Below are 19,391 nucleotides of genomic sequence, written 5' to 3'. Positions count from 1 at the left end.
TGGAAACATGTTTGTCTGCATTCAAGAAAGATCTTCCTTCTGTTCATATAAAGGAAGCCAAACTTATTTCCCAGGTAAGGGAGTGGAAGCAACTGTGATACGGAATCCTAAGGCATGGGGGTTAGTTGTAATCCAGGCAACATGTAGGGTCAGGTTCTCCAAGTCCTCCTGTGGTTAAAGGGCTCCACCCTAGGAAAGTGAGCCACCCAGGGCTTGGTAAATGACCTTATGATCAGCCCTTGGCCTGTTAACATGTCGTAACTGAGGCACAGGACTGGGTTCTTGGTTTGAATTTGCTAGTCAGATGGCCATTGCAGAAAGGGAAGAGAGCACAGTCCTTCAGGCCAACTCACTTGGCCTATTGAAACATTGGCTTTTCTGAGCACAGTCTAGTATTGTTGCGGATTAAATACAGTAGAGGATGTAAGTTACCAATATTAGTCACTATCAATTGAGTACTTATTCTGTATCAGCCACTGTTCCTCTTGCTTTCCATTTCCACCTGTTATATGTTAGCGACGATAAAAATGCCATACAGACCGGGTGCAGTGGCTCACGCCTGTAATCCCAGCACTTTGGGAGGCCAAGGCAAGTGGACCACCTGAGGTCAGGAGTTTGAGACCAGCCTGGCCAACATGGTGAAACCTCCGTCTCTACTAAAAAAAAAAAAAAAAAAAAAAAAAAAAAAAAAAAATTAGCTGGGCATGGTGGCGGGCTCCTGTAATCCCAGCTACTAGGGAGACTAAGGCAGGAGAATCGCTTGAACCTGGGAGGCGGAGGTTGCAGTGAGCCAAGATCGTGCCATTGCACTCTAGCATGGGTGACAAAAGCAAAACTCCGTCTCAAAAAAGAGAAAAGAAAAAGCCATACAAAAAGGCTAAGAGCCTTGTTCAACCTCACACAGGAAAGTGGCAGGGCTGGGGTATTAATTCAGGCATTCACAATCCAGACCCTTTACACATTTCACTGACATGAAACCCAGAAATTTCAGGTCTACTACCTTGAACCCAGAACTATTTTTCTCAAACTTGTTTTCTTGTGAGCTATATATAGGAAAAAAATTGCATACAATACAGTACTGCTTTACAAATATATCATCTAATACCCAAGTCAAGAAAGACATGATCCTGAGCTCCCTCAAAACTCGTGGGTATCCCTTCTGAATCTTGACCTTTTATTCTGACTGAGATGAATCCTCCATGCTGCTCTTTGTAATTTTATTCCTCGTGATTACATATTTAAGCTACAGGAATACATCTTACGTAGTTTTGTTTATTCTTAACTGTATGTATTTTTTTGTCTTTTCCACTTGATATTGCATTTTCTGTATTTATCCATGTTGTGTGTAATTCCAGCTTCTTAATTTTTATTGATGGTGTTCTCTCATTATATATAATATATACAGCATGTAGCATGTATCTTTCTCACTGTGTATGTATACAGAGTGTATGCATATCACTATAGGTATACAGACATATCATTATCCTAGTATTTCCATATCTATGCCACAGTAGGCAGATCCCCTTTTTTTTTTTTTTTTTTTTTTTTTTTTGGTAAGACAGAGTCTTGCACTATTGCTCAAGCTGGATGGAGTGCAGTGGCGCAATCTCAGCTCACTGCAACCTCCGCCTTCTGGGTTGAAGCGATTCTCCTGCCTCAGACCCCCACGTAACTGGGACTACAGGCACCTGCCACCACACCCAGCTAATTTTTGTATTTTTAGCAGAGATGGGGTATTACCATGTTATCCAGGCTGGTCTCGAACTCCTGACCTCGGGTGATCTGCCTGCCTCAGCCTCCCAAAGTGCTGGGATTACAGGTGTGAGACACCATGCTCGGCTGCAGATTCCTTCTATACCTGATGATTGTTTGGGTTGTGTCTAGTCTGCAGTTATCACCAACACTGCAATCGTAATCACTGAAGTATGTGTATCCTGATTTATATAGGTACACATCTCTCAAGGATCTGTAACTGGAAGTGGAATTCATGGATCTTCAATTCAAATGTTGCTCATGGCAGTGTTAATTATAACAACCACTTTGGTAAACTACCTGCTATTACCTACAAAACCATGTGTACCTTACACACGCACCATCCATTCTACTGTGTGGAGTAGGCCACGGAAAAGTACATGCACAGTTGATGAAAAGACATGTATTTAAATGTTTATAGCAGCATTATTTGTAATAGCCAAAAACTGGAAAAGCAGAGTGGGTAAGTAAATGGTGGTATAGGAATTCAATGGAATTCAACTATAAATAAAAAATAATGAACTGTATCTACATGTAAAAACCTTGATGAATTTTATAAACACAAAGTTGAGCAAAATAGTCTAGGCAAAAACATACTGGTCTGCGTCCATCTCTGTAACATTCAGAAGTCAGTATGACAAGTCAGGATGGTGGTTACCTGTGACAGGAGAGAGGCTGTTTTGGGAAGGGCTCACTTCTGTCACCCAGGCTGGATGCCCGGATTTTTGTAGTTTAGTAGAAATGAGGTTTCAGCATGTAGCCCTGGCTGATCTCAAACTCCTGAATTCAGGAGTCTTTCCTCCTGTACAGGAGGGAAGACCTTTCCTCTACTTTCTGAGAATTCAATAATTGAGTCCTTGAAAGAAATTGACAGTAGTCAGATTAATGGGAGAAAAGGTATACAAATTAGATATGGACACAGGGACATCACATGAAAGAAAAGCGAATATCCCAGAACCCAGTGAGATTCAGAAGCTTATGTACCCTCTTCTTAGGACAGAGGGTATAGGTGATTAGGTAACTTAGGGGAGAGTAAACAGTTTGGGGGAAAGATAAACGGACTGTCAGAAGAACAGGTAACAGCCGGTGACAAAGTCTGCGTGTGTTATCAAGGTCTACTCTCCTCTCCTGTGATAGGAGCCAATCTTCCCTGGTTAGTGAGTTTCCTGGGGAGGGGATTCATGACAATTAAGTTCCTTTTGGATAATCTGTCTTTAGATAAGGAAGCTCAGAGAAAACCTCTGCCTGTATGAGCTGCTCCCCACATACCCTCAGTTGAAAGTAATCAGCACACCAAAGCATCATATTTTGGGGTGGAGATCCTCCTGCCTCAGTCTCTCAAGTAGCTAGGACCAGAGGCATGCACCATCATGCCCGGCTACTATTTTTTTTATTTTTTGCAGAGACAGAGTCTCACCATGTTGCCTAGGCTGGTCTCCAATTCCTGACCTCAAGTGATCCTCCTATCTCTGTCTCCCAAACAGCTGGGATTACAGGCATGAGTTACCATGCCCAGGCTAGGGGTGGCATTTCCTGAACTCCTTCAGCCCTCTTGGGAAATGTGCAGGCAGGAAGAAAGAAAAGAATACCCTTGTCCACAGCCAGGTCTTGTTGAGCTTATGCTTGGCGGAATAGAACCTTACACCCAGCCACGTGAAAACTGGGATGATAAATGTCTGCATGTCTGACAGAAGGTTTGGCCTCTGATTCAGCTGTGGTGATTTTTCCATCTACTTAACTCCAAATTCTATTAGCTAGTTTAAACTCTCTATTGGACTATGAACACAGTAAGTACACAATCATATGATTATTTTATCTATTGACTTAAATAGAATTGTGTGTGAAGGCTGTACTGAAGTTATTCAGGGTTGAGTCAGGAAAAGCTAAATTTCAACCTCTTTTAAGAAAAATATTGATGCCTCCAAATCCATAGTATATATGTTGCTTACTAGCTTATAAAGGGCCCCTGGAAGAAAGGACATTTCCGGTGTTTTATGTCAATCATAGGAAAATAAGCTATAAGCTTTTTTTTAATTCTTTGATTCTCAAAAGTAGGATTGTGGCCAGGCATGGTGGCTCACACTTGTACAGCACTTTGGGAGGCTGAGATGGGAAGATCGCTCAAGGCCAGGAGTTCGAGACCAGCCTGGGTAACAAAGCAAGACCCCATCTCTACAAAAAGAAAAATGTATGATTGCTTCCCCCTACCACTCCCCAACACTTCCCTGGCTCCACACCCCAGTTCCTCTGCTCTCATTTCTGCTGTGTCTTACTCCATGAAGCTTTCAAAACTGCCTTTATAGAGTCCTCCTTTTCTTTTTTATAAATTTATTATTGTTGTTGTTTAATTAAAAGACAGGGTCTCACTCTGTTGTGCAGTTGTGCGATCACTACAGCCTCAATCTCCAAGCGATCCTCCCATCTCAGCCTCCCCAGTGGCTGGGACCATAGGTGCATACCACCATGCCCAGCTAATTTTTGTTTTTTTTGAGACAGAGTCTCGCACTCTTCCCCAGGCTGGAGTGCAGTGGCGTGATCTCGGCTCACCGCAAGCTCTGCCTCCCAGGTTCACGCCATTCTCTGGCCTCAGCCTCCCGAGTAGCGGTAACGCCCGCAACCACACCCGGCTAATTTTTTGAATTTTTAGTAGAAATGGAGTTTCACTGTGTTAGGCAGGATGGTCTCGATCTCCTGACCTTGTGATCCGCCCGCCTCGGCCTCCCAAAGTGCTGGGATTACAGGCCTGAGCCACCGTGCCCGGCCCACTAATTTTTAAATCTTTTTGTAGAGATGGGATCTAACTATGTTAACCAATCTAGTTTCAAACTCCTGGCATCAAGCAGTCCTTCTGTCCAAAGTGCTGAGATTGCAGGCATGAGCCACTGTGCCAGGCCCCTCATTCTTTAAATAGCTACTTTAGATTCTATTGTAAGGATATTTTAATAATTTTCCAACTTTTATTATATTGAGTAGGTGATTCCTTTTTAAATTATATATGTAAATTTTTATTTATATATTTGAATAATATGTTTACATAGTTAAAAATCAAAATATACGAAAGGCATACAGTGAGAAGTCATCTCTTTCCACCTGTAATGACAATATATCCCCTTTTGCCTGGCACAGATGCACACATAAATTATTGTCCTGACATGATTATGAATAATCCTGCTTTCTCTCAGAAGTGTGCTAGTTTGAATGATAAATTATGCAGACATTCTGCTTGTATCCCTGCTTCTTCACCATGCTGTTATATTCCTTCCAATTCAGAGGCAAATGTGATATCATTGCCTATGTGTCTTCCAGAGGAATTTTATTTATATTTTGTAAGTACATACATGGATTCTGGTTTTTTTTTTTGCACTTTTAAACAAATAGATGTATCCATGCTATTTTAATTTAAATTTTTACTTTGAAACAACCTTAAACTTACAGAAGTTAAAAGAATATTAGTAGCAGGTGTGCTGGCTCACGGGTATAATCCCAGCACCGTGGGAGGCTGAGATGGGTGGATTGCTTGAGGCCAGGAGTTTGAGACCAGCCTGGGTAGCATAATGAGACCTCCTCTCTACAGAAAAAAAAAATGTAAAAGTTAGTTGGGTGTGGTGTTGCATGCCTATCGTCCCAGCCACTCAGGAGGCTGAGGCAGGAGGATTGCTTGGGTCCAGGGGTTAGAGGCTGCACTAAACCATGATCACACCACTGCACTCCAGCCTGGGTGACAGAGTGAGACCCTGTTGCTTAAAAGAATATTTTTAAAAAAACCGACCCTTTACCCAGATTCACAAATACTAATATTTTTTCACATTATTTAATCAATTTTTCTCCTTCCCTCCCTCTTTCATTTCTCCCCCTTTTCTTTTTTTTTGGAGACATAATCTTGGTTTGTCACCCAGGCTGGGGTGCAATGGCATAATCATAGCTCAATGGCATTTCAAACTCCTGGGTTCAAAGAAACCTCCTGCCTGAGCCTCCAGAATAGCTGGGACTACAGTCATATGCTACTGTACCTGGCTAATTTTTAAAATTTTTTATAGAGACAGGATCTTGCCATGTTGCCTAGGCTGGTCTCAAACTCCTGGGCTCAAGTGATCCTCCCACCTTGACATCCCAAAGTGTTTTGATTACAGGCATGAGCCACCAAGCCTGGCCTCCTTTCCCTCTTTTTCTTCTCCCTCTGTTTCCCACTGCTTATAAAGTTTTTAATTTTTTTTTTTTTTTTTTTTTTTTTTTTTTTTTTTTTTTTTTTTTTTTACTTTTGACCACTTTGAGAGAAGGTTGCAGACATCATGTCCCTAATGCATTTCCTGAGAACCGGGATATACGTTTGGATAATCATAGTAAAGATATTAATTCAGGAAATATAACATTTATACAATTATTTTATCTAATCTACAGGCCATAACCCAGTTTCTTCATTTGCCCCAATAATGTTGTTTATAGCTTTTTCATGTTAAATATCTTGTTTGGCACTAAGTATCTTATCAGTCTGCCATAATGTTTAATATCTTTCCTCTGAAATGGTTCCTCTGCCTGCCTTTGCCTTTCATGTGTTTGTGACTTTTGAAGCATGCATGCTAGGTATGTTACGGAATGTCCTCAGCTTGAGTCCATCTGAAGTGTTCTTAAGACTGGATTCTACTGATGCTGTTTTGGTTAGCACAACACGGTGTTTACCATTGTGGTCGTCAAAATGATGTTTTATGGCTAAACCATTCTTTCAACATTTAATCATCAAGGAAATGTAAATCAAAACCACAATGAGATATCATCTCATCCCAGTTAGAATTTGCTGTTATCACAAAGACATAAAAATAAATGCTGATGAGGATGCAGATGACAGGGAACTCTCCTATACTTTTGGTGGGAATGTGAATTAGTATAGTCATTATGGAAAACAGTATGCAGAGTCCTCAAAAAACTACAAATGGAACTACCCTGTGAACCAGCAATTCCACTACCGAGTATTTATCCAAAGTTAAATCAGTGTATTGAAGAGAGAGCTGCACTCGTGTTCATTGCAGCATTATTCACGATAGCCAAGATATGGAATCCACCGAAGTGTTCATCAACAGACAAATGGATTTAAAAAATGTGGTGCATATACACAATGGAATACTATTTAGCCATAAAAAAAGAATGAGATCTGGTCATTCACAGCAGCATGGATGGAACTGGAGGACATTATGTTAAATGAAATAAGCCAGGCACAGAAAGATAAATAGCTTAAAAAGTTGACCTCATAGAAGTAGAGAGTAGAATTGTGATTAATAATCACAATTATAAATAATGGTCAGTATCAAAAAAATTGTCATTCTACAGTGCTGCAGAACATTAGAACTTGTTTTCCCTATCTAGCTGTAATTTTCCCTCTTTTATTTTTTTTGAAACAGGGTCTCGCCCTGTCACCCAGGCATGGCATAAGCACAGCTCACTGCAGCTCAAACAATCCTCCTGCCTCAGCTTCTGAAGTAGCTACAGGCACATGCCATCATGCCTAGCTATTTTTTTTTTAATTTTCTATAAAGGTGGGGTCTTGCCATGTTGCCCAGGCTAGTCTCAAACTCCTGGCCTAAAACAATCTTCCTGCCGTGGTCTCCCAAAGTGCTAGGATTACAGGTGTGAGCCATCACTCCCAGCTCCAATTTTTAGATACTGACCCCATTTAGATACATGACCTCAGAACACATTCCAAGCTCATGTTGTATCTCTCTTGTCCCCACTATTAAATCAGCTGTGTTTTTTCCAAGGAATCCTGATTTCTATTGTGGAGAAAGGTACTTAGAGACCAAGGTCTTGGTGCTACTGGTATGTTATTGCCTTTAGGCCCTTCCAGATATACAGGATATAAAGATATAGCTATATGTATGTGACTATATGTATTGTGTATATATGTATGTAGCTATATGTGTGTATGTGTATATATATCGTCATGTATTTATAGTGATATTTTCCATCCCAATCTACACCGTAGGGTTTTTCCTTGCCTTCCTATTTGTAGAGCTTCCTTCCACATTAAGAACCCTCTCTCCCAGTGAGTGTCACCCCATTTCTGTTTCATCTCTTTCCCTACTCTCCCCCTTGCCTCCTAGGGTCCCCTTTCCTCTCATCAGTTGCCAGACAAGAGGAGCACCATCATACACACATCATAGATTTAATATTAAACTTTTAAAATTTTCAGATAAATGTAAGCAGGCTTCTGCAGTGAAAGGGGCTAGGTCTAGGAAGATGGGGAATACTTGCAGGCACCTGGGAAGCTCAGGGAACCTGCAGGTACCCTGTCAGTTGGGTGTCCCCTCATGAGGGTGGCAGACTGTCTCCCTGAGTTCTGGGTGGCAGAAATGGCCCAGGACCCTGGGCTGAGACCCAGCCAACTCTCTATGGGGCTGCCACACGACTTCCTAAAAAGGCATAAACACATTTTCTTCCAAGTGGAGTCCAGCATATTTTATTTTCCTGTTGAATGGTAGACAGCATGAGAGCAGGGTCCATGTGATGATTTTTCTGTCAGTACCAGTTTCTGCAAGAGCAAAAATTACATATTTTTATTTTTCGAATAAAATCAATTGAGACAGTAACAAATTTGCTCAAAGAATCAACCTGAACACAGGTACATCTATTATGTATCAATAAAAAAATGGCCAGGCACGGTGGCTCACACCTATAATCCCAGCACTTTGGGAGGCCGAGGCGGGCGGATCACGAGGTCAGGAGATCAAGACCCTCCTGGCTAACGCGGTGAAACCCTGTCTCCACCAAAAATACAAAAAATTCTCTGGGCGTGGTGGCAGGCGCCTGTAGTGACAGGGCGAGCTTGCAGTGAGCCGAGATTGTGCCACTGCACTCCAGCCTGGGTGACAGAGCGAGACTCCATCTCAAAAATAAATAAATAAAAATAATAAATTTTTTTCTAGATAAAAAATATAAAAATTACACCACAGTCCAAAAAAAAAAAAAAAAAAACTGTTCAAGACTGATCTTTCATAGTGATTGGGTCTATGAGTAAATGTTAAATAGATGATTTATTGGGTTTCTTTTTATTTCAATGATGAGATGGAGAAATATATTATTTTACATAAGAGGGCAAAAAATATTTTATGCATAGATATTTTTTATTTTGCCTATGTCCTTAAATTCTCAGAATATAGATTATTGCCTTCAGAAATCTGTCTAGGTTCACCTATACCTTATTAGAACTCAGATTTGCTGGCTGTGGTACACACACCTGTAATCCCAGCACTTTGAGAGACTGAGAAGGGAGGATCACCTGAGCTCGGGAATTTGAGACCGGCCTGGGAAACATAGGGAAACCCTGTCTCTACAAAAATACAAAAAAAAAAAAAAAAAAGTCTGGGTGCAGTGGCTCACGCCTGTAATCCCAGTAAATCCCAGTACTTTGGGAGGCCGGGCTGGGTGGATCACGAGGTCAGGAGTTCAAGACCAGACTGGCCAACATGGTGAAACCCCGTCTCTACTAAAAATACAAAAATTAGCAGGGCATGGTGGTGAGCATCTGTAATCCCAGCTACTCGGGAGGCTGAGGCAGGAGAATTGCTTGAACGTGGGAGGTGGAGGTTGCAGCGAGCCAAGATTGTGCCACTGTACTCCAGCTTGGGCGACAGAGCAAGAGTCTGTCTCAGAAAAAAAAAAAAAAAAAAATTAGCCAGGCATGGTGGTGCACACCTGTAGTCCCAGCTACTCAAGAGGCTGAGGTGGGGAGCCGTAGTGGGTGCAGTGAGCCAAGATCACACCACTGCACTCCAGCCTGGGCGACAGAGTGAGACTCTGTCTCAAAAAACAAAAAAGTGAGCTTTAATAAATTCTATAAAACGTTTTTCTAGTTGAGAGTACGTTACTACAAGCTAACTTAAAAAAGTCATATTATTTGATTACTAGGAACTTTGCAATTAGTTTTGCTTCTTCTGGTTTTTATTTTTGCCTGGCACAACATTTCCTTCCTTGGCCCCTGTCTGTATTAATAATGCTGCCAGGATATACTGAATGATTTTATTCCAGTTTTTTCTACCTTAATTATGTTAAAGAAAAACAAAAGCTGGGTATTAGTTATAGTGGTAAGGACACATTTTAGTCACTAATAACTATTGTAATCGTGAAGAAAGTCCAGCATGAACTGAACTCAACTTTGGTGTGTACAGAGGTGACTGGGTATTTTAAAGGAAGAATGAAGCTGGGTGTCTACTGGACACTGGAATGAAGCTACTGCAGAGGCTGAGGCAGAAGGATTGCTTGAGCCAGGGGTTTGAGACCAGCCTGGGCAATACATCAAGACCTAGGCTGGGCGGGGTGCCACACGCTTGTAATCCTACACTTTGGGAGGTGGAGGGGCGGGGGGTGAATGGCTTGAGTTCTGGAGTTCGAGACCAGCCTGGGCAACATCGTGAAACACTGTCTCTACAAAAATACAAAAATTAGCAGGGAATGGTGGCACATGGCTGTAGTCCCAGCTACTCAGGGGGCTGAGGTGGGAGAATCCCTTGAACTTGAGGAGACAGAGGTTGCAGTGAGCCAAGCTCTCACCACTTCACTGTAGCCTGGGTGACAGAGTGAGAAGCTGTCTCAAAAAAAAAAAAAAAAAAAAGAAAAAAAAAAAAAAAAAAAGACTTTACCTCACCCACAAAGGGAAAATCAGGGAATAGGAGGGAGTTGAGTTGGGGCGTAGGGTATGCTCAGTTGAGTCAGAGAAGTAAAAATTTACCAAAAGTGGCGGGTCCATGTAAAACCTACCTGGGATTGCTAACTGGTGCTGTTTGAAGTTAGACTATGATCCTCGCACAGAGGCCAGGAGACAGGGGCTGTGTCTTCTAGTGTTGGCTGGAACAAACAGTAAATTCATTTGGGAGGCTTCACTTTTTTCAGGCAGGCTATTTAAGGGGGATACAGTCAACCAGGGGATATGGCCTTGACCTGCTATAATCTATGTTAGTATTTTGTTCAAATATTTATAGGCCAAGGTTAAGACCGACTTTGTGTTTTTTGAGATGGAGTTTTGCTTTTGTCACCCAGGTTGAAGTGCAACGGCACGATCTTGGCTCACTGCAACCTCCGCCTCCCGGGTTCAAGTGATTCTCCTGCCTCAGCCTCCTGAGTAGCTGGCATTACAGGTGCTCGCCACCACGACTGGCCAATTTTTGTATTTTTAGTAGAAGCAGGGTTTCACCATGATGTCCAGGCTGGTCTCAAACTCCTGACCTCAGGTGATCCGCCCGCCTCAGCCTCCTGAAGTGCTGGGATTCCAGGCATGAGCCACTGTGCCCAGCCTAAGACCTAGTTGAGAAGGCAGCTCAGAGGAACCTGGCTAGAGTTTGGTCAAGAAGACTATCTCTGTCAATTATAATGTGTATTCCCCCAATAAGAGTCATTGAGTCTGTAAATGTTTTTTTTTTTTTTCTTTGAGACAGAGTTTCACTCTTGTTGCCCAGGCTGGAGTGCAATGACACAATCTCAGCTCACTACAACCTTGGCCTCTCAGGTTCAAGTGGTTCTCTTGCCTCAGCCTCCAAAGTAGCTGGGATTACAGGCATGCGCCACCACACCCAGCTAATTTTGTATTTTTAGTAGAGATGGGGTTTCACGATGTTGGTTAGGCTGGTCTCGAACTCCTGACCTCAGGTGACCCACCTGCCGCAGCCTCCCAAAGTGCTGGGATTACAGGCGTGAGCCCCCATGCCTGGCCAAGTCTGTAATCTTGATTGAAAGTTTACTTTTGACTGGGCGTGGAGCTCATGCATGTAATCCCAGCACTTTGGGAGGCTGGGGCAGGAGGATTACTTGAGTCCAGGAGTTTGAGACCAGCCTGGGCAACACAGGCAGACCTCTTCTCTACAAAAATAAAATTAGCCGGGCTTGGAGGTGTGTGCTTATAGTCCTAGCTACTTGACAGACTGAAGTGTGAGGATCACTTGAGCCTGGAAGTTGAGGCTGCAGTTAGCCAAGATCCGTGCCACTGTGCTCCAGCCTGGGCGACAGAATGAGACCCTGTCTCAAAAAAACAAAAAGAAAAGAAAAGTTTACTTTTTGCCAGCTGTTAGGAAAACATCTGTGGCTCTGGAGGGCGGCTGGTTTAAAGAAAAAAAAAAAACAATCAGACATACCTGATATCTACAAGAGGATAATGAGTGTAGTATGGTGTGTGTAGGAGCCTAGAGGAGAGTGGCTGGGAGGGGATTCTTGGGGAAAACGGTGGTTGAGTTGGGGTTCAGAGGCAAGCCCCTAGGTCTTAGGCTGGGCACGGTGGCTCATGCCTGTAATCCCAGCACTTCAGGATGCTGAGGTGGGCGGATCACCTGAGGTCAGGAGTTCGAGACCAGGCTGGACATCATGATGAAACCCTGTTTCTACTAAAAATAGAGGAGCATTTGATGGCCATTCACAGTCAAGGGAACTGAACACATCAAAGGGATTGCCAGAAGGGCAGAAGTCCTGACTTACAGGTATAAGGAGAAACAGAAGAGGAGACAAGGTGTGGGGTCTACCAGGTGGGCAGGCCCATTGAGTAGAGGGCACATGGCATTCATTGAAGGATTTTCATCAAGGCAGTCTTCTGGTAAGATACGGGGAAGTCCACAGGCTAATTGGAAAACAGAAAGAATGAGATCATGGAGACAAATTTAGGGACTGACTCAGTCTGTATTAATTTATACCAGGGGTCAGCCAAGTGCAACCCGTGGCTAAATTTGGACTGCTATGCATACATGTATGGCTTGTGAGCTAACAAAGTTTTTTATGGTTTTAAATACTTGAGCCGGGTGCGGTGGCTCACACCTGTAATCCCATCACTTTGGGAGGCCGAGGCGGGCGAATCACCTGAGTTTGGGAGTTCGAGACCAGCCTGGCCAACATGGTGAAACCCCGTCTCTATTAAAAATACAAAAATTAGCTGGGTGTGGTGGTGCATGCCTGTAATCCCAGCTACTCAGGAGGCTGAGGCAGGAGAATCATTTGAACGTGGGAGGCGGAGGTTGCAGTGAGCCGAGATCATGCCATTGCACTCTAGCCTAGGCAACAGAGCGAGACTCTGTCTCAAAAAATAAAATAAATAAATACTTGAAAAAAGCAAAAGAATAGCATTTAATAAAAATTATATAAGATTCAAATTTCACAGTCCATAAGTGAAGTTTTATTGGAATACACTCATGCCCACTTGTTTACATATTGTCTGTGACTGCTTTCACACTTCACACTACAAAGGTTGAGTAGTTGTGAGTGATCGTCCTCAAAGCCTAAAATATTTACTCTCTGGGTCTCCTCTCTACAGAAAAAGGCTGCTGATCTCTGCCTGATTCATTGATTGATTATTATTTGAAATGGGGTTTCACTCTGTCATCCAGGCTATAAAGCAGTGGCGTCATCTCAGCTCACTGCAACCTCCACCTGCCGGGCTCAAGCAATCCTATCTCAGCCTTCTGAGTAGCTGGAAGCAGAGGCGTGTGCCTCCGCTCCCAGCTAATCTTTTGTATTTTTGGTAGAGACGGGGTTTCACCATATTTCCCAGGCTGGTCTTAAACTCCTGAGCTCAAGTGATCTGCCTGCCTCAGCCTCCCAAAGTGCTGGGATTATAGGCATGAGCCACCATGCTTGGCTGACCTCTGATTTGGGCAGGTACTCAGTTGCTTGTGCATATTTTGTTGAGAGATCACAAGTTAGCAAGATAAAAGCGCTTTCATCACAGAGGTTTCAGTCTAGTAGAAGTTAAATTTTTGTGCCGGGTTCAGTGGCTCACACCTGTAATCACAGCACTTTGGGAGGCCGTTGCAGGCCGATTGCCTGACCTCAGGAGTTCGAGACCAGCCTGGGCAACACAGTCAAACCCCATCTCTACTAAAACACAAAAATCTAGCTGGGCATGGCAGCATGCCCCTATAGTCCCAGCTACTCGTGAGGCTGAGGCAGGAGAATTGCCTGAACCCGGGAGGTAGAGGTTGCAGTGAGCCGAGATCATGCCGCTACACTCCAGCATGGGCAACAGAGCGAGACTTTGTCTCCAAAAAAAAAAAAAAGTTCGATTTTTGTTTAATAGGTGAGATCATATGAAACATAAATATAAGTACTGATGTAGGGATTGTGCTTTGTGAATGGGTCTCTGCCTGCAAAACATTCCTGAGAAGCTTTCTGAAGGGTTCAAGCTGAGAACAGAAGGATGGAGAAAGAGATTCTGTAAGTTAGGAGGCAAGAATCTGAGCTAAGATTTGGATGTGACAGGACCATGAGTGGATAGGGAATGTTTTGTTTCTTGAGTGGGAAGTGGGAAGCATTTTGGGAACAAGGTAAGGAAGAGAGAGGAGGCTGCAGTGTTTTTAAGGAGTCCTGCCCACGCCAAGAAGTCTGGACTGGAGGTCATTTGCTTTAAACATGTCATCTCAAGCATGTGTGATCTATTTGGAGCAAATATAATCAAGGGAAGTTTTAAACAGGAGAGTTTTCAGAGCAGTGGAGTCTGAAAAGTTGCCCTAAAATAAGGTTGAGCATAAGAAAGTCCTTCCTGCTTCTGGAAAAAGTGGACTATGGGTGCTCACTCTTTGGGGCCAGACAGAGAAGAATTAAAAATTGTGGGCTGGGTGCGGTGGCTCATGCCTGTAATCCCAGCACTTTGGGAGGCCAAGGTGGGTGGATCACGAGGTCAGTTCAAGACCAGCCTGGCCAACATAGTGAAAACCACGTCTCTACTAAAAATACAAAAATTAGCTGGGCATGGTGGCGCATGCCTGTAGTCCCAGCTACTTGAGAGGCTGAGGCAGGAGAATCACTTGAACCCAGGAGGCGGAGGTTGTGGTAAGCCGAGATCACGCCACTGCACTCCCGCCTGGGCAACAGAGCAAGACTCTGTCTCAAAAAAAAAAAAAAATTGTGTTATTTCTCCCTTTTGCACCTAATCTCCCACTGAAGATGACTGCAACTTTCCTGTGAATTCTGAACCTGCTGCCAAAAGATACTTCTTTATATTCCATGATTTTGTGTAAAACTTTGTGGTGAGAATTGGAGAAAGCTTAATTTGCTGCTTGGCATCCAGAATTAGGAGGCCAAGTTAGGCTCCCATGTTAATTTTCAGAAAGCCCATGTTCCTGATATCTGGTAGGGATGGTGGTGCTGAACTGTGAAGGTGTTGGAAACCAGAATTTTGGCAGAAACGGAGTCAGATTTGAACATGGTACAAATTTGGACCAAGGGACTAGTGATAGTTAGGTCAGGAAATTGGGGACTGTATTGGTCCATTCCTGCACTGCTATAAAGAACTACCCGAGCCTGGGTAATTTATAAAGAAAAGAGGTTTAATTGGCTAATGGTTCTGAAGGCTCTAAAGGAATCATGGCTGGGGAGTCCCTAAGAAACTTGCATCATGGCAGAAGGCAGAGGGGAATCAGGCACATCTTTACATGGCAGGAGCAGGAGAGAGAGAGCAAGGGGAGAAGGTTCCACACACTTTCAGACAACCAGATCTTGTGATATATCACAAGAACAGCACCAAAGGGGAAATCCACCCCTGTGATCTAGTCACATCCCACCAGGCCCCACGTCCAACATTGGGGATTACAATTTGACATGAAATTTGGATGGGGTCACAGACTCAAACCACATCAGGGACCAAAGAAATATTTTACTTATTTTCAGTTATCAATGGAATTTACTGCTGATGAGAAATAAATGTATCTTGCCAGTAACTTATAAAGTAATAAAACCGGCCAGGTGCGATGGCTCACGCGTGTAATCCCAGCACTTTGGGAGGCTGAGGTAGGTGGATCATGAGGTCAGGAGATCGAGACAATCCTGGCCAACGTGGTGAAACTCTCTCTACTAAACATACAAAAATTAGCTGGGCATGGTGGTGCGTGCCTCTAATTCCAGCTACTTGGGAGGCTGAGGCAGGAGAATCACTTGAACCAGGGAGCCGGAGATTGCAGCAGGACGAGATCATGCCACACCACTCCAGCCTGGCGACAGAGCGAGACTCCGTCTAAAACAAACAAACAAAAAAATCAAAACAATTTCCCTAGAAATGTATAATTATTGACACTTTTTAGTATTTAAAAAATTTTCAGTGATACCCTGTATTTACAAAACAAAACAAAACAAAAAAAACGAAAAAGCAAGACAAAAACAAAACAGGCATGGTGATGTGCACCTGTAGTCCCAGCTACTCAGGAGGCTGAGGTGGGAGGACTGCTTGAGCCTAAGAGTTCAAGCCATGATCTCACCACTGTACTCTAGCCTGGATGACAGAGCAAGACTGTCTCTAAAAATTTTTTTAATTAAAAAAAAATTTCATCTTGACTTGCTTTTCATGTGAATCTAGTGTATTTGCTACTTTTTGATAATGCTTTGCACTTTTTAAATTGTAAAAACATTACATAAAATTTTCATCTTACCCGTTTCAGGGGCACTAAGTGCATTCACATTGATGTGCAACCATCACCACTGTCTAGCTCTAGAACTTTTTGTCTTACAAAACTGAAAATTGCCCATTAAATAATAACTCCGTTTCCTCCTCCCCACACCCCATCCCCTGGCAACCACCATTCTACTTCCTGTCTCCATGACATTTGATTAGTCTGGATATCTCGTATAAATGGAATCATACAGTATTTGTCCTTTTGTGACAGGCTTATTTCATTCTGTGTAGTGTTTCCAAAATTCATCCATGTTGTAGCATGCATCAGAATGTACTTCCTTTTTGAGGTTGAATGATACTCCATTGCATGTATGCATTACATTTTATTTATTAATCCATCAGTGGATGTTTAGGTTGCTTCTGCCTTTTGGGTAATGCAAATAATGCTGCTATGAACATGGGTGTGCAGATACCTCTTTGAGTTTCTGCTTCTAATTCTTTTTTTTTTTTTTTTTTTTTTTTTTGAGCTGGAGCCTTGCTCTTTCGCCCAAGCTGGAGTCCAGTGCCACACCATGATCTCGGCTCACTGCAACCTCCACCTCCCAGGTTCAAGCGATTTTCGCTTGATTCTCCTGCCTCAGCCTTTCAAGTAGCTGGAACTACAGGCTCAAACCAACACACCAGGCGAACTTTTTATATTTTTGGTAGATTGGGGGTTTCACCATGTTGGCCAGGCAGGTCTCAAACTCTTGAACTCAAGTGATCCACCCACCTTGGCCTCCCAAAGTGCTGGTATTACAGGTGTGAGCCACCATGCCTGGCCTTCTGCTTCTAATTCTTTTAGATATAACCTTGAAGTGACAGTGCTAAATCTAGCACTGTCTGGTCTTGAACTCCTGACCTCAAGTGATCTGCCTGCCTTGGCCTCCGAAAGTGCTGGGATTACATGTGTGAGCCACCATGCCTGGCCAATTGAAGATTTTTATTACTTACATTTTCCCAGAAAGGGGGCATGCCACACTACACCACATCACGTGAGGAGCACTAGGTTTTGGTCAGGAGGCAGAAGATAGGAGTGAAGGGAAAAATCTAGGGCAAAGCCTTTACTGGGGACTCCAAGGGAAACACAGGGCAGGTTTGAGCATAGGATGGGTTAGTTTAAATAATTCTGGTTGGCTTTGGGCTACAGGGATGGTCTCTAGTGACTTGGTTTGTGCCCTGGGTATATAGAGTATGGGAAATAGTGGCCAGCGAGAGTTAGCTAAGGAGTTGGCTGGGCTACAGACTGGGATTGGTTGTTTGGCATATGAAAGACATGCTTATAGACAAATTGTTATTATATTCGAGAATTAGCTAGCTTTGGGAGGGACATTCTCTCCCATGATTTGCAAGGCCCTCAAAAGCCAGAGCAACAAAAATACAGAAAATAAGAAGATATAGTTAATATAATTGGCTTGGTGATGAACGGATCCCAAATAGTCAAACACAGAAGCTAAGAAAACCCAGAATACATGGTAATTCTTCTTTTGCATTTTTTAAGGAAACCACATAGTGTTTTGCATAGTGGCTATAAAAATTTTCCATTCCTACCAACATTATACAAGGTTTTCAATTCCTCTGGTCTTCACCATGACTTACGTTCTGTTTCTTCTTTGTTTTATAGTAGCCATCCAAATGGGTGTGAAGTGGTATCTCACTGTGATTTTGATTTTGATTTTGATTTCCCTGATGATTAGTGATGCCGAGCATCTTTGGATGTGCTTCTTGGCCATTTGTATGTCTTTGGAGAATTCTTATTAAGACATTTGCCCATTTTTATGTATGTATGTATGTATGTATGTATTTATGTATTTATTGAGATGGAGTCTCTTTCTGTTGCCCAGGCTGGTGTGCAATGGCCCAATCTCGGCTCACTGCAACCTCCGTCTCCTGGGATCAAGCAATTCTCCTGCCTCAACCTCATGAGTAGCTGAGATTACAGATGTGCACCACCATGCCTGGTCAATTTTTGTATCTTTAGTAGAGACGGGATTTCACCATGTTAACCACGCTGGTCTCGAACTCCTGACTTCGAATGATCCACCCACCTTGGCCTCCCAAAGTGCTGGGATTACAGGCGTGAGCCGCTGCACCTGGCTTGGCCCATTTTAAAATCAGTTTTTTTTTTTTTTTAAAGTTGAGTATAGAATTCTTCTTCTTTTTTTTTTTCTTTTTGATACAGAGTCTCACTCTATCACTCAGGCTGGAGTACAATGGTGTGATCTTGGCTCACTGCAACCTCCACCTTCCAGGTTCAAGCAATTCTCTTGCTTCAGCCTCACAAGTAACTGGGATTACAGACGTGTACCACCATGCCCAGCTAATTTTTGTATTTTTATTAGAGATGTGATTTCACCATGTTGGCCAGGCTGGTCTCAAACCGTTGGCCTCCTTTGATTCACCCACCTTGGCCTCCCCAAATGCTAGGCTTACAGGCATGAGCCACTGTGCCTGGCTGAGGAGTCTTATATCTATTCGGACTATTAACATCTTATCAAATATATGATTTGCAAATATTTTCTCCCATTCTGTGTGTTGCCTTTTCACTCTGTTGATTGTGTCCTTTGATACACAGAAGGTTTTGATTCTGATATACTCCAGTTTATCTATTTTTGTGTTTCCTTAGCTTTTGGTGTTGTAGTCAAGAAATCATTGCCAAATGCAATGTTATGAAGTGTTTTTTTCTGACAGTTTTATAGCTTTAGGTCTTATATTTAGGTCTCTGATCCATTTCAAGTTCATTTTTGTATATGATGTAAGGAAAGGGTCCAACTTCATTCTTTTGCATGTGGATATCCAGTTTTCCCAGTACCACGTGTTGAAAAGGCTGTCCTTTCCCCATTGAAGGTCTTGGCACAATTGTTGAAAATCATTTGACCATATGGAAGAGTTTATTTCTGGATCTCTATTCTATTCCAGTTGTCTATGTTTTGCATTCTTTTTAAAAAATATTTTTAGTCTTTACATTTCAGAATCAGTATTTCAAATGTGACTTGTAGGACTACGTGCAGTGAGGAAGATTGTTAATCATCCTATTCTGACCCGGAGTTCTGACAACTTTGGTGCTGTAGGCGGTGTCTAAGGCAGGTGTCAGCAAATTTTCCTCTAAAGGAGCTGTGTGTGTGTGTGTGTTTGTGTGTGTGAGTGAAAAAGAGGTGAGATTTATTTTAAATTTATTTTAAGAAATTGGCTTACATGATGGTACAGTCTTGCAAGTCAAAAATCTGCAGACTAGGCTGGCAGTCTGGAGACCCAG

General features: G+C 42.8%; 1 long non-coding RNA gene across 2 annotated transcripts in view; it reads left to right on the top strand.

The window, feature by feature from the left end:
• LOC129393999 (uncharacterized) overlaps positions 1-19,151 on the top strand; it is an 83,212-nt gene extending 64,061 nt beyond the window's left edge. Inside the window, exon 5 of one of the 2 annotated variants that reach the window (XR_008621162.2) lies at positions 19,135-19,151. This is a non-coding gene — a long non-coding RNA (uncharacterized LOC129393999). The remainder of the gene's footprint in view (positions 1-19,134) is intronic. The other variant, XR_008621161.2, reaches the window with a different exon arrangement.
• The last annotated feature ends 240 nt before the right edge of the window (positions 19,152-19,391 follow it).

This window comes from Pan paniscus, chromosome 16 (assembly GCF_029289425.2).
Source record: "Pan paniscus chromosome 16, NHGRI_mPanPan1-v2.0_pri, whole genome shotgun sequence".
Taxonomy (NCBI): Eukaryota; Metazoa; Chordata; class Mammalia; order Primates; family Hominidae; genus Pan; species Pan paniscus.
Note: the sequence above shows the minus strand (reverse complement) of the source record. Positions and strands in the feature narration are given on the sequence as shown.